Here is a 12,729-nt window from a genome sequence, read left to right on the forward strand (position 1 = left end):
AGAATGGATAGAGGAGAAAGCTACTAAACACAGAATACAAATGTCTACATACAATAACTAAGAAAATCCCACGAAGGCTATGTTGACCAGTTTGATGAAAATATTTCAGATTGCATGTGAAACCAGCACATTGTACCCCTTGATTGCACAAATGCAAACAGCTAGGATTTAACAATAAAAAAAGAAAAGAAAAGAAAAGAGAAAAAATCAATTCCCTTTGAGGGCACTTTGTCCTTTGAAGAAGTGCTGAGGGAAGAAGGGCGATGGGCCAATCAGCTAATTCTGCAGCCACGGGTAGGCTTTGATGGAAGCCTTGCTGCAGTCGGCATAGTCATACAAGAGCTCCGGTCCAGCCTCGATGTTTCAGGTGGCGATGAGGATGAGGTGAGTTAACGCCTTCCCTGTTGTGCAGTTTGGTTTGTCAATTCCCACACTTGCTAGAATTGATCAGCCTTCCCAGGCGATTTGTCTCTCCAGTTACATCCACACAGTAGGTTTTGCTCAGATACTGGAAATAGTACATTTAACAGCCTATGGAGGGGTCTTGCACATACAGAGCCTCCCACTTCTTGGCATCAGTGATTTTGATGGGGTCCCCATGGTATTCTACCACAAAGTCACGCTAGGAGAAATGCTCGGTGGCTATCACACCCCTGCCTTTGCCATCAATGAGGTCAATCTTTATGCCTTCTTCTTTCTCACTTTTGATCAATTCATCTATTCTTTTTCTTTCTTCTGACTGCAGCTCAGCTTTGCTCTTCCTGGAGCTCCTTCAGACAGCTTAGAAATCTGTGAGCTTGCATTTCTGTTGTGTCTTTCCTTGAGCTTTCTCCCGAGGGGTCTGTTTGCCCTTGGTGGGCTTTTTCAGAGCTTGACTGGTAACTGCTGCATTGGTAGAATCACCAGACCAGGTTGGAGTTTTTGGAGGCTCTGCTGCTTCAGACTTTTGGTTTGACAAAGGTGCCAGGGGACCTTTTCTGACATCTTTGATCTGTTCTTCACACTTCGCAATATTCCATATTGCATTTCCAGGATTTATTTTCTCTTCTTGTCGCCTGTAGATTCCATCTAATGTTTTCCCCGGGCATTTGACATTGTGATGTGCAACTGAGTTTTCTTCCTGAAGGGGGTAAAGAACTCAAGAGAATTTGTTTGGTCTCCTGTAGGAATAGATCTTTGATTGCCCAGGAAATGCATTCTCCCTGTGGCTGTGGAGCCTGCACAGCCCCTCCGCTCCACCATCTCTAGGCCCCGGGTGGTCGCTGCCACCGCTGCAGCCTACACTGCACTGGGCTTCAACATCTTCCTGCCTGCAGCCCAGCTCGGACCATGAAGGCACACCCTGCGCCTTTGCCACTGCAGCCAAGCCACCACCGCTGCAGCTGCCACTGCAGAAGCCACCAGTGGCACCGCGGTGCCCTGGGAATGCAGGCGGCACCGCAAGGCACCCCCTTCCCTCAAGGCCTGCAAGGCAGGCCCTGACTCCCGTGCTCTGTGGCATCCCTTGGCCGCCTGGAACAGGCTCACAGGAATGGAGGCACTGGCGATGTGTCCTCAGTGGCCCTCCCGCCGGCTATCCGGCTCCCACCCCAGGACGATCTTAACTGTTCTACAGGGGTATTTGCAAAACTTGGTAAATGTGGAATGTAAAGGTTTTGGCACAGTAACTGAGATAACGCCGGAAAGGCTATGTTAACCACTGTGATAAAAATGTGTCAAATGGGCTATGAAGCGAGTGTATGATGCCCCATGATCATATCAATGTATACAGTTATGATTTAATAAAAAAAAAGAAAGAAAGAAAATGCTACTGAGTGTTTTCAAATTGGTTTTTTTTTTGCAGTTTTTGGCCAAGGCTCGGTTTGAACCTGCCACCTCTGGAATATGGGCCTGGCACCCTACTACTTTGAGCCACAGGCTCTGACCTATTATCCAATGTTTTTTTCTACATTTATTGGAAGAATCATGCGGGCTTTTTTTTAATTATTAAATCATAGCTGTGAACATTAATGTGGCCTTTGTTTTTGCTTCTGTTAATATTGTGAATTACATTTATGAATTTCCATATGTTAAACCAGCTTTACATACCTGGAATGAAACCTACTTGATTGTGGTATATAATTTTTTTAATGTGTTACTGTAATCTATTGGGTAAGAATTTACTGAGTAGTTTTGAATCAATATTCATTAGTGAAATGGGTCTGTAATTCTCCTTTTTAGTTGGGTCGTTTTCTGATTTTGGTATCAGGTTGATATTTGGTTCATAGAACATGTTAGGGAAAGTTCCTTTCTTCTCAATGTTTTGAAAAGGGTTCTGTAGCATAGGTACAAGTTTATCTTTGAGGGTTTTATATAGTTGTTGTGTGAAATCACCTAGTCTAGGACTTTTTTGTGTTGGAATATTTTTTATTGTTTCTTTATTGTTAGTGCTTGATCTGTTCAAGAGATCTATTTCTTCTTTGTTAAGTCTAGGGAGACAGTATGATTCCATTTTTTGGTCCATTTCCTTCTCATTGTCAAATCTGGGCATATAGTTTCTTGTACTATTCAGGGATAATTTTCTTATATCTCATTGGTATCTGGTGTTATTCCTCCTTTTTCACTTCTGATTGAGGTTACTAGAGCTTTTACTTTTCTATTTCTAGTAAATCTGACCAAACGTTTTTCTATTTTATTTATTTGCTCAAAAAAAATCAACTTTTTTTTTTGTTAATTTTCTGAGTGATTATTTTTTTTTTTAAGTTTCATTTCTGATCTAACTTTGGTTATTCTGGTAGATTTGGGATTGAATTGCTCTTCATTTTCCATTTCTAAGATGATTCATTAGATTGTTGATTTGCTCTTTTTCTGTGTTTTGGACGTATGCATTGAATATGACAAATGTCTCTCTTAGGACTGTTTTTGCAGTATCTCACAAGTTTTGGTAACTTGTAGCTCCATAGCTGTTATGTTTCAGGAGTTTATAATTTCCTCCTGTATTTCTTCCAGATGTTATTCAGCATAGGGTTGTTTAGTTTCTATGTCTTTGTGTGGGTATGATAATTTTTTTGGAGTTAAGTTTTATCTTTATTGCCCCGTGGTCTGAGAAGATACAAGGTACAATTTCAATTTCTAAAGTTTTGTTGAGGTTTGATGTGTGACCTACATTATGATGTATTTTACAATATGTTCCATGGGCTGATAAGAAGAATGTATATTCATTTGTTTGGAGATGGTGTGTTCTGTATATGTCTATTAAGCCCATTTGTTCTATGATTGCATTTAAGTGCCTTGTTTAGTTTCTGTTTAGATGATCTGTCCAGTTCAACCAGAGGGGTATTATAGTCACCAGCTATTATGGTGTTGTAGTGTATCATATAGCTCAGACCAATCAATGCCTGCTTCATAAATCTGGGAGCATTTAACTTGAGTGTGTAACTATTTAGAATTCGAAATGTCCTCTGGAGGTATTGTTCCCTTGATCAGCATGAAGTGACCATCTTTATCTTTCTTAATTTTAGTTGCTTTAAAGCCTTTGTATCTGAAAATATGGTTGTGACCCATCCTTTCTTCTGGTTTCCATTGGCCTAAAATATTGTTTTCCAACCCTTTACCTTGAGTCTTGTTTTGTTGTTCAAGGTTATATGTACCTCCTGGAGACAGCATATGGATGATTTGTGCTTTTCAATCCAATCATGTAGCCTGTGCCCCTTCAGTGGGAAATTTAATCCATTTACATTTATTGAGAAATTGGTAAGTGTGGTCGAGTTCTTTCATCTTATTTTGTGAAGGTCCATTGTTTAGTTTTATCCTTTGTGCCATTGTGGAAGCCAGGCTTTGTCTAGTTTGTGCTTGTTTGCTTTGATGATCCATTGTGAAGTTCGGTGTGCAGAATAAGCCTAAGTATTTCCTCTATAGCTGGTCTTGTTGTGGTGAATTTCCTCAGTATTTGCATATCAGTAAAATATTTTATTTCTCCATTAATTTGGAAGCTTAGTTTAGCAAGATACAGAATTCTGGGCTGAAGATTATTTTGTTTAAAACGAATAAATGTGGCTGACCATTCTCTTCTGGCTTAGAAAGTTTCAGCTGAAAAATCAACTATCACCCTGCTGGATCTTGCCCTTTAGGTCAATTGGCACTTAATCTGGATGCTTGCAGAATTTTCTCTTCTGTCTTGACTTTGGACAGGTTCATTGCAATGTTTCTTGGAGATACTCTCTTTGTGTTGAGATTGAGCAGAGTTTGATATCCCTCATAAAGGACTGTTTCAGAATCTTTAGTGATACTTGGAAAGTTTTCATTTATGATATCCTCCACACATAAGGCTTCCATTCCTTTGGAACATTTTTGTCCTCTGCAGGAATACTTGTAACTTGTATGTTTGAATGCTTCATGAAGTCTATAATTCTCTGAGCAAATATTCTGCTTTCTCTGTCTTCTTTTGTGCCTCTTTAACTGGATGGGTTAGCTCAAGAGCTGTATCCTATAGCTCTCACATTCTTTCTCCTCCATGGTCTAATGTGTTATTGGTACTTTCTACTTCATCTTTAAGTTCCATGATTGATTCCTTTAAGTCCTTAAGCTTTGCCATATCCTTTCTATATTCTTTATATCTTTTGTCCTTTTTTTTGGTTCTGTTTTTCCACGTGCTCATCAATTCTTTTTTATTTTTGCCATTCATATTTTAACTTCCCTTTCTTTCATTTCCATTAATTCTTTCTTTGTGGAATGCCCTGTGTTTTCTACCTCATGTTCCTTTGGATGATGCAGTTGCTGTATTCTGGTTTTTTGTGTTGACAAAATTTTCCTGTTTGTTCCTCCTAATGTTTTCTTCTCATTCACTTCTTCCTCCTAATTTTTTTCCTGTTATCTGTCTCTTTCACTTTAAATTCCTTGTCTAGGCTCAGCACCTGTGGCTTAAGTGGCTAAGGCTTCAGCCACAGTTGCTAGCTAAGAAAAGAAATGAGCTGGTGGGTTTGAATTCAGTCCGGGCTCACCAAAAAACAATGATGGCTGCAATTCAAAAAATAGCCAGGCACTGTGGCAGGCACCTGTAGTCCCAGCTACTTCGGAGGCAGAGGCAGGAGAATCGCTTGAGCCCAGGAGTTGGAGATTGCTGTGAGCTGTGATGCCACAACACTCTACCCAGGACAAAATATTGAGGCTCTGTCTCAATAAATAAATAAATAAATAAATAAATAAATAAATAAATAAATAACTTGTCCCAGAGTTTAGATGTTGAAGTGGCCTTTGGTATAAGGACAAGAGGAACATGAGGAAAAATGTAAGAGGGAGAAAGGAAAGAAAAAGAAAAAAATAAAGAAGGGGGAATGGAAGAAAAAAATTAAAGAAAAGGAGAGAAAAAGGACAGTAAGAGATTCAGAGAGTGACAGGAGAAATCATGGTGGTTGTTGGAGTCCTTTAACCATACCTACAGCTCCAAGAACGTGGTGGGCTGGTCTGTGTGGGTTACTTGAAGTCAAGAGCTCCTTACCAGTCTGCACAAAAGCAAGACCCCCCACCTGTGCTAAATATAAAGAAACCCAGAGTATGTTACAAGAAGGACTTACGAATACCTTCTTTCCAAAGGCTGAAGCTGGAACAGTACTCAAGGCTATGAGTTAGTGGCCTCCTTGAGTCAGATAAATACCACGACCCCCCCTCCCCCGGGAAGACCAATGCCATAATCTTGTGCGAACATACTGACTTGCCCCTGTCCATTTGCCACAAGTCCAATCAATCACTGTCTCCGAACCAGCTGCTGCCACCACCCCAAAAATCCTGTTTTCTTTCTTTTGATCATTATTTTTGAGACAGAATCTTACTCTGTTACCTGGGCTAGAGTGCAGTGGCATCATCATAGCTCACTGCAGCCTCAAGTTCCTGGGCTCAAACAATCCTGCCTGAGCATACTGACAGGTGCACACCAACATTTTCAGTAGAGTTTTTTTCTTTTCTTCTTTTACTTCTTCTTATTTTACTTTGTTTCATTTTAGTAGAGATAGGGTCTCTCTGTGTTGCTCAGGCAGGCCTCAAACTCCTGGTTTCAAGTGTTAAAGATAGCTGACCATTCTCCTCTGCTACCCGAAATGATAGGATTAGTGTCATGGACCACCAAATTCCTTCCTACCCTCCAAAAGTGAGAGGATTATAGGCATGGACCAGCATTCTTAGCTAATAAATTTTTAATTTAAATGTTATTCATGAACAAATAAGTGTAAAAATGAAAATAAACATTACAAATTAAAATGAGATCCCACTTCATACCCATTAGGATGGGTATTTAAGAAAACAACAACAACAACAACAAAAAATATATGGGCAGGTGTAGTGGCTCACACGTGAAATCCTACTGAGGTGGGAGGATCCCTTGAGCTCACACATTAAAGTCCAGTATGGGAAATAGTGAGACCATATCTGTACAATAACTAAAAAAATTAGCCACATATGGTGATACACGCCTGTAGTTTCAGCTACTTGGAAATCTCAGGCAGGATGATCATTTGAGCCCTAGAGTTGGAGGCTTCAATGAACTATGATGATGCCACTACACTCTACCCCAGGCAACAGAGTGAGATCTTATCTCATAGAACTGACCAAACAAACAAAAACAGAAAGTAATTTTTAGCAAGGGTGTAGAGATATTGGAACCTTAGTACATTGCCAATAGGGATGTAAACGGTGCAGCAGCTATAGAAAAAAAAGTTTGGCAGTCTCTCAGAAGTTAACATAGACTTATCTTATGACCCCGCAATTCTACTCCTAGGCATTTTCCCAGAAGAATTGAAAGCAGGGACTCAAATAGGTACTTGTCCAACAATCTTCATAGCAGCATTATGTATAATATAATAGCCAAAAGGCAGAAACAACTGAAGTTTTCACCAGCAGATGTATGGATTAAAAAATGTGCTACATACATACAATACATGAATCAGCCATTAAAAAGAAATTCTGATACATACCATAATATGGATGAATTCTGAGGACATTATGCTAAGAGAAATCAGGCTGACACAAAAGGAAAAATGTTATATCCTTCCATTTAAAATAGGGAACTCCATAGAAACAGAAAATAGAGCTTGTCAGGGCTGGAGAAGGGGAACACGGGGAGTTATTGTTTAAGGGGTATAGAGTTTCTGCTTGGGACAATAAAACATTTTGGAAATGAATAATGTGGTCATGGCTGCACAACACCTTGAATAAATTAATACCACTGAATTATGCATTTAAAATAGTTGTGATACATTTTATGTTATGTTTATTTTACTATAATAAAAACATGTGCAAATACTTTTCTTTTATAAATATGAAAAATTTTATGGGCAAGGCTAAAGGCCCCTTTGACCACTTCCACTACCTTAATCCCCAGTTCCCTTTCTTCAGTGCTTATGTGTTTATTTCTCTTGAACTTTTTACTCTGTATTTACCTGAATTCATGTATGCTTCTTAAAATGACATGTACCTCAGCTACATCCAAGAGCATATGTCTTTTAGTATGGAGATTTGAAACCATCATTTGAGTAAAAATGTTGTAATCAAAAAAATTCCTGCCTTATTAATGGACTTCTGGGGGGGTGTGTGGACGTTGATAGACAGGCTGTTTAAAAGGCTGTTTTTTCTTTCCTTTTTCCATTTTTCTTACATGGTATGGTCAGGGCCTGCAGACCTGCTTTTGTTTATGCTAAAGCTAGCCAGCTCAAGTTTCTCCCCAGACCTAGGGAACAATTGGGTCCTCCTGCTAGATTTCAGGTATAATCTCCCAGTTTCAGGGCACATCTGTCTTTTCTGCTAGATTGCTTTAGCAGGCAGTCCCTTAGTTTAGATAACAGTTTATAAATCATTTTCTCATCCTTTTTACTGTTTCCATCTAAGCTTCTAACTTGTCGAGCTGTCAGGTAGATATCTAAATGTTTGCAAAAACTTTGTTTTATCCCCTATGTTCAGAGATAACACATCCTGCTTTGAGAAAATTAAAGCAGTTCAGAATGGTTGCAAAGCAGAATGTATAACCTTTTCACACTTTGATAGCATCTTTCTAGACAGCTCTGAAGGGTTAATCACAATTGTGCAAAAGTATAATTTTACGCAAATGGGATTATACTATGCATCATAATTGGCTTTATTAATATGTCCTTATAGTTTTCTGTGTCAGTGAATATGCATCTATATTACCAATTTTATCTGCGCACAGTGGCTCTGCCTATAATCCTAGTACTCTGGGAGGCTGAGGCTGGTGGATTGCTTGAACTCAGGAATTCAAGAACAGCCTGAGCAAGAGTGAGAACCCATCTCTACCAGTTATTTAACTGCTTTTGTATGATGGATATTTGTTTGTTTATAAGGTTTTATTTGTGGCATACAGAAAACAGAAAATAGAAAAACTAGCTGGGTGTTGTGGCAGCCACTTATAGTCCCAGATGCTTGGGAGGCTGAGGAAAGAGTATTGCTTGAGCCCAGGAGTTTGAGGGTGCTGTGAGCTATGATTACACCACAGCAATCTACCCAGGTGACAGAGTGAGACTGTCTTAAATATATATCTATATAAAATCAATTTTACTGGCTCATGTTTTTAAAATAGTATGAAATTTTCTCTTCTTATTATGTAGAAAAGTATAAAGAACGAAACAAAATATTGTACCACATTCTCCCATTCCTGATACCCCTAATCGAGCAATTTATACAATTAAAAGCAACACATCTGTGAAATTAGAAAATTCTTGCTACAAAAAAGTTAGAAACTGAAAAGTTGAAAGCCACTCTCCCTTAGCTAGTTCTTCTCAAGGCTGAATACCTTTATTTGTTTCCTGGAAATGTTTGAAAATATATAAAACTATGGCATATACTTATTGCTTTTCAATTTCTGTTTCTCGCTTGAAAAGATTACAATTATTACAATTGTAATAATTAATTAATTACAATTAATTACTATATACAATTATTTACTTTGCTTTTCTCATTTTATGTATCTTGGGGATCATTCTCTAAATGCAGTATAAATATATCTTTTTCTTTTTAACAGCTTGGATTAAAAAATCACTTGTGAGGATGTACCACCAGTTATTTAACTGCTTTTCTACAATGGATGTTTGGTTGTTTATAAGATTTTATTTGTAGCATATTTTCTTTTTACTATTACCAATTATGTTATTGCCTGCATGTCTATAGGGAAATCTTTAAGCACTGGGAACTGGTTTAAAGGACATATGTGTTTTATATATTGATAGAAACACTAAATTGTCATCCAGAAATGTTGCACTAAAAAACATTTGAACAAAAGTTTTTGAGAATGCTTGTTTGCCAGAATTCCTCAAGCACTGGTCATCAAGCTTTTTAGTAATTACTAATCAAATAATTTGAGATTGTATTTTGTCTTGATTTGCATTTGCTTCATTATGTGTGGAGTTACTTTTAAAATGTCCGTTGGCCATTTGAGTTTTTTTCTCTAAACTATCTGTTCATATACAATGACTTTTCCGCCTCCTCTGCTGTTCATCTTTTCCAATAGCTAACAGTAGAATGTCTATGGATAATTAACACTGATTAATTAAAGTATTACATTGCTTGGTTAGTTTATTACAGTAGGCATTAAATAATGAACATATTTACAGTATTATCCTATACCTGTAGGCATATATCTTTGTACTCTGGACTGAATGCCTCTTTAAAATTTGAATTCTAGAAGTGGAATTGCTTATTTAAAGTTCAATTTTTTGTCCAAATATTCAAAATGGCATTTTTTGATGGGGAAATTATTCAAGTGTGGGAGCAGGAGAAAAAAAAAAAAGAGGAACTAAAGAGTTAATCTTAATTACAACATCAATCAGTTCTTAAGTAGAATTCAACTAGCAGGCTAATTGATGATGTTATTATCCTAATGGCTTTCATCAATAAGCTTATTAAAATCCTAACTCTCCTTCTCTATTTGAGTACCCAGAACTTCTGGGAATCTGCAAATTCTAGGGTGAAAAAAATGAAATTTATCATTTTTGAGTGAATAGGGGTATTAAAAATGATTATAAGCACATTCTGTAATATTTTATAGTCACAGAGTTTCAGCATTGGATTTATATTTCTGTTTACAGTTGTCTGAGTTGGTGCACAGCATTTGAAGGAACATTTGGCACTATGGTAATTCACAAATTTTAATTAAATGAGGACAAGTAGTAGGAGAATTGAGTCAAATTCCTCTGGGGGCCAATGGACTCCTGGTCAAGTGGTGCTCCAAAGAGACTGTTCAAAGCAATTCATCACATTAGAACAATGTATGAAATAATTTAGGAAGGGAGGAATTGCACAAATCCTGTCTTTATCTCAAACAACTTGTTTATTTGCAGTAAGTATAGTAGGAAATATAGAGTGCCATACTTTTACATGTTTTTTATTTGAGTTATGGTTGGGATAGGATACTAATTGAGGCCAAACTGCATTAATGGCCATAATGCATAACTTAGTTTTTTAGAAATTATCAGCTGACACTGTATTAAAATAGGCATTCCAGGATTTCTTGGGGGGAGTAGTTTTATCTGCTACAAGTACAAGTAGTATGTTGTCTGCCTTGAGTTAGCAAAGTACTGAGGTTACTTAACATCAGTTTTCTACACAATTATCTGAATATTTTTTGCATTCATATTATTGATAAACAAAGTCAAACACACAAAATTGATGTGCTCTTATTTTTGTTATAATAGGCATTTGAGTAATGATATATAGAACATTAATCTTGTGAAAACAGACATCCAAGTCAAAAATGTAAAACTCAAATCTTCTGTTGTCCTAGGTATCATTGTACGCATATGCTGCTTTACATACTTGTAACAATATTGTGGCTAGAGTATTGTGGTTTATACATTTCACTTAATGTATAACGTAAATACTTTCTGATTTTTATAATCTGTTTTTATTTTTGTGTCCCTTTGTGCTTTTGACTTATACATTTTTCCTTGACCAAACAGGTTTGTCCAATCTGCTGCCTGTAGGCTGCATGTTAATTTTGTGAGGACTTTTTTTGCTTGTATGTGGTGTCTGATGTCATGAAAAGTATGCACAGATTATTTATTTATTTATTTATTTATTTTTTTGCTAATCAGCTTTTGTTAGTGTTTGTGTATTTACTGTATGGCCCAAGACAACTCTTAGTTTTAGTTATGTGCAACAGGAAACAAAAAGGGTTGGGCACCCAGAAATGTTGTTTGCCTAGTCATGTAAGCCATTCTTTCTCCATATAAGCATTTCCAATGATAAATAGATACATGCCTACATGCACGCACGCACACACACACAAAAACACACACATAAAGATATATAAAAGATTGTGAATTTGTCATTTGCTTTTACTAAAGTGAGATAACGAACTATATATATATATTTCTCAGCTATAGTAATTTTGCTTAAGTCACCATGGCAGCCACCAGATCAATACCCTCAGATTTTTAAATGTAATTTTTTGATAACCTAATTTTTAGGTGACAGTTATTTCTACCATATTGGTACATATTTATTTACCCTTCCTCCAATTCCGCATATTCAAGTTGCTTTCAAGTTTTTTGTCATTACAAATAGTGTCACAATATGTATTCTCATACATTCATCCATAGATTGTTAAAATAAAACTCACTAGATCAAAGGATATGTGTATTTTTGTTTTTAGTGTATAAGGCCATATTACTTTAAAAGGTTGTGGGTCATATCACCTAATATAAATGAGTGGATTTTATTTGAATCATGATTCAAACAAAATATACAAATGTGTATGGAATTTATAAGACAATTGGGCATTTGAACACTAAGTAGACCTTTCACTAAATTAAAGAATTTTTATGGTTTTGTAGATGAAGTAATGGTAAATATACATACTAAAATATCTATGGATAAAATAATTTGCTTCTAATTTGCTTCAGAAAGATACTCAAGGGAAAGAAGTGGATGCAAACATGGATGAAATGAGAATGGCTATGAATTCATTGTTGTTGAAACTATTATGGAAGTCCAATTGTGTATCCATTGTCTTATACTATTTTTTTTCTTTTTTGAGACGAAGTCCCACTATGGCATCCTCCAGAGAGTGCTGTGAAATCACAGCTCACAGCAACCTCCAGCTCTTGGGCTTAGGGGATTCTCTTGTCTCAGCCTCCCAAATAGGTGGGACTACAGGCACCCACCACAAGGCCTGGCTATATTTAGTTGCAATTGTCCTTCTTTAACTAGCCTAGGCTTGGTTAGAACCTGCCACTCTTGGGTTACATAGCTGGCACCGTAATCACTGTGCTATGGGTGCTGAGCCAGTCTTCTTTCACATATGTTGGAAATACTCCATAATAATAACATTAAAAACTTGTAACAATTCATTCTCTGTCTTCAGTGTATGAGAAACATCATTTCCTTACATTTCCCTTAGCAATGGGTATTACCATTTTTTAAATTTTTGCCAATCTACTGTAAGTCGAAGGGTATTTATTGCTGGAATTTGCATTTTCCTTACTGCTATGGTGGTAAATCATCTTGAGATAGAATGAAGCTTCCTTTTTAGCAGGTAGCAACCAGTTCATGGTATTCTCAAATGGACATAAAGAATACTTTCTAGAATATAAATAAGATGCAGACAAGGCCACTTTGTGACTATGTTTGAAATAAGATAGAGATAAAACCATTTTGCAACCATGGAAATAATAAAACATCCCTAACTTCTGAGTAACCTGAGTGACTACTGTTCCTTTACCAATGACAACTTTAGTCTTTGTTTAATCCTAT

The 12,729-nt window shown here is 36.9% G+C and overlaps 1 pseudogene; it reads right to left on the reverse strand.

The window, feature by feature from the left end:
- Window positions 1-276: 276 nt before the first annotated feature.
- LOC128578979 (N-lysine methyltransferase KMT5A-like) overlaps window positions 277-12,729 on the reverse strand; it is a 40,466-nt pseudogene continuing 28,013 nt past the window's right edge.

This window comes from Nycticebus coucang, chromosome Y (genome assembly GCF_027406575.1).
Source record: "Nycticebus coucang isolate mNycCou1 chromosome Y, mNycCou1.pri, whole genome shotgun sequence".
Classification (NCBI taxonomy): Eukaryota; Metazoa; Chordata; class Mammalia; order Primates; family Lorisidae; genus Nycticebus; species Nycticebus coucang.